This window comes from Dipteris shenzhenensis, chromosome 31, assembly GCF_047967505.1.
Source record: "Dipteris shenzhenensis isolate YYH24624 ecotype China chromosome 31, Dip_SZ_1.0, whole genome shotgun sequence".
Classification (NCBI taxonomy): Eukaryota; Viridiplantae; Streptophyta; class Polypodiopsida; order Gleicheniales; family Dipteridaceae; genus Dipteris; species Dipteris shenzhenensis.
The window spans coordinates 4,035,104-4,038,798 of NC_141626.1; positions in this window are offsets into that span (position 1 = coordinate 4,035,104).

Here is a 3,695-nt window from a genome sequence, read left to right on the forward strand (position 1 = left end):
TCCAACACATCATCACTACACATACTACCAGATCGTAGTGAGTGGTAATTAATTACAAGGTTTGTCATTTAGTTCAAAGGCAATGGTTATGCGATATGCATAAATTAATTGTGGGTTTTATATGAAATGATAGATTTTACTTTACTATGCTTTAATCATGATATTTTGAGTTCTAAAAAAATATTAAAAAAATATTGACTTCCATTTTCATAAGTTTGTGCATCTTTCCAACCCAAACAACTAACATTAGCATTCATTCAATAAAACACTATGATTTATTAGGTTTTGTGTTGGATGCCTATCTCAACTAATAACACTCAACCTTTGACACTATTCCCACCCCTAAATGTCCCCGCTTTGATAGAAAATAAAAAATCCTATTAATTGGTCTCCCCTTGAATGCAAATTAGTGAATTGACCTTAGTTAATTGCCTCCCAAAAACTTGTGAAACTAACCTAAGATGAATGCAACATCCCCCCCCCCCCCCAAAAAAAAAAAAAAAAAACCTCTCTCCCCCTCTTATTGCATTTCCCCCCTTGCCATCGTCTCGTGCCTTTCCTTGCCCCCCATCTTTGTTTGAGTTGGCAAACCTCACATCTTTGTACATGTGAAGCCTTGCTTGCTTGCATGGTGACTCTATATTCTACCTATTAGATGATATTTGTGCACACTCCTCTGGCTTCTCTGATGCACCATGATCTCTGTGAAGCTCGCTTGTCATACCTTCATTGTTAGCACAAATCAACACACTAGCTCAGTCATGAGTTGAATAGATTTGGACCACAATGGCTTCAAATATGGCTAATGCCACCGAGGTGAATCAATGTATTTTCTTTTCATTGTTGTATTAGCTTCAATCATGCCTCTTTAGAAGGTTTGATCCTCCAAAAAGCCCCCAAGGATGAGGAGGATCTTGCATGGAAGTCTTTATAATGTTTTGATCCACATGCAATAATAGTTTTTATATTGTAGTAGATCTTTGTATTCTCTTTCAACTAGCAGTTCTCTAAATCTTTGTAATTGCACATAGGTATAGATTGCACTCTATATTTCACAAGATCAGAGAAGGTGAGGCGATGGAAGTGAAGTCAGAATCATGACAGTGAAGCTCGGCGGTTAAATTATATGGGACAAATTTCCTTGTGTGGCAAGTCAGCCTGTGACTATACTTCATGGAAAAAGGCCTGTGGGGACTGTGGACTGTGGTTTTGGGCACTGATAAGAAGTCAATTGAAAGATTGGTCAAGATTCTCCTAACGAAGTCAATACATGGAAAAGTAGAAATGAATGAGCTACAGGTATACTAGGTTGAGCATTAGGGATGAGGCTTCATCATCATCTCAATTTGTCACAGACAACATGTGAAAATTAGATTGCCATCGAGACTATGTTTGGTGCATGACTTAAGAACTCCAAGGTTCTTCTTAAACAAGAATTCTTTAGCTTGTAGAGGAAGGATGGTGCAACACTTGGAGAGCACTTGAATCATATGAAAACAATCCTTCAACCAATTGGATGATCTGGGAGTACAAGTCAAAGAGGAAGAATCAAAGGCAACTTTACTGTCAAGCATTCCCCTAACCAGTGATGAATTGGTAAAATTTCTCAGCATGAATGCAGATATGAGCCTAGAAAAAATGATTTTAGTTCTTCTAGATGATGAGAGACTTCAATCAAACATGGAAATTGAAGATAGAGAACTCACATGCAAGGTCTCTAGATGAAAGTCCAAGAAGATGTAGTGCGAATACTATGGAAAGCTGGGGCATAAAGAGCAGTTCTACTTCAAGGAGCAAGATGACATCAGAAAGGAAAATAAGGAGGCTGGCAAGAGTAAGGAGCTAGCTCATGTGGCTACTGAAGAATTTGTAGATCTTTGCATCTTTGGCCCGAGTACAAACGATGACGAGTGGGCCTTTTAGGTAAGGGATGTGCTGAATAAAGGGCCTAGCAAAAGCCTTGTAGATCTCTATGTTTATTAGTATGTAGTTTTCTTAGTTGTAGTCACTCTATCTTTGGCATTTGATAGTATGGCCCTACTCTGTGTTTTGGGAAGGTGTGATTGTTTGAGGCATTTATGGTTCATCTTTGTGAGAGCACCCCTTTTTTTGTGCATCTTCCATTCGTTGGATCTTTCCTTAACATTCGATGAAGAATGTGCTTTGCCTTATTAATTTTGAGGTGGGGTGTTGGAGTTGGCAAACCTCACATGAAGGTCTTGGCATGTGACATCTTTGCATGAGTGAAGACTAGCTTACTTATGGTGATGCTATATTCTATGCATGGGACAAGATTTGTGGAGACTCCCTCAAATTATTTAATGTGCCATGATCTCCATGAAGCTCGCCCATGATTTCTTCATTCTCAACACACTAGCTCAATCGGTGGCTCAACAAAACAGGGTTGTATTAGCTTCAATCATGCCTCTTTAGAAGATCTGATCCTCCAACAAGCCAAATAGGGATGGGGAGGATCCTACTTGGAATTTTCTATAGTGTTTTAGTCTACTACATGCAATAATAGTTTTTAGTGTTGCCCTAAATCTTTGCAATCTCTTTCACTAGCAATAATGTAGTGTGTTTTGTACATCCTCGTAATTGCATGTAGGTATAGATTGTACTCTAGGTTTCACCTTCTTGACATCGCCTTTCTCTCCCATTCATCCCCCTCTTCCCTCCCATTCACCCCCCTTCCCCCCTCACCATCTTTCTCTCCCCCTTGCTGTCTCCCTCACCCTCTCAATGTCTTACCCTTCCCTCTACCCTCCCTTGCACGTAGCCCCCTTCCTAATATCTCCCTTGCTCTCCCTCCTCCCCCTTTTGCCTCGACTCTTCCTTCCCTCACTGCCTCTCTCTCCCTTCCTCTCCCTTGAACCCTCCGTTCTCTCTCCCCATGATCTTTCAATCCCCCCCTTTTTTTCTCTATCACTTTTCCCAGCTTGCTTCTCCCCCTACCTCTTCCCTGTTCAATGCCTCTAATCCCTCCACTGCCCCTTTACTTCCTAGTCTCTTCCCCATTCTCCTGGCCTCTCCCTTCCCTCCACCTCTCTCTGGCTTCCCCTTTCTAAGTCCCTCCCTTCGCCTTCCATGTGACATTTCCCCCTCCCCCTTTCCTAGCCCTCCTCTTTATCTACCCCCTTCAGTGCACTGATTTTGACAAGAAGATGATTCATTATCTAAGGTGTAACGAGAGGTGATGAGGGGGAAAGAAAGAGAGACTCATGAAACTGGGGATCCAATCTAGGCATCAAATCCAACATGAAAAATACTCAATCCTCAATCCATCCATCCATCCATACAAAGAAATATGAGGAGACTCTCCAACATCTATCTAACGTCTCCTTCCATCCATTTGCACAGATGGGTGCCCCTAATAAATGCCATGATAAGACTCTTATGTGGAGATACTATGCCAACGTGGCCACGGTTCCTTTTGGACAACACAACAATCCTCATAGAAATCAAACGTCAGCTGCACTACTCATGCAACTGCATGAGCAATCTCGTTCATCCAACCAAGACAATGTATGCAATGCATGAGCTTTTGTAGACACCCTATATGAGCAAACTGATGTTTGAATAAACTCCTTGTGGATGACCCATAGAGCAACAAATCTGTTGATGACAGAGGTGGACCAATGCATGCTATTAATTTTGAGAATGACATTGACATAGATACTCTGGTACATGGACTA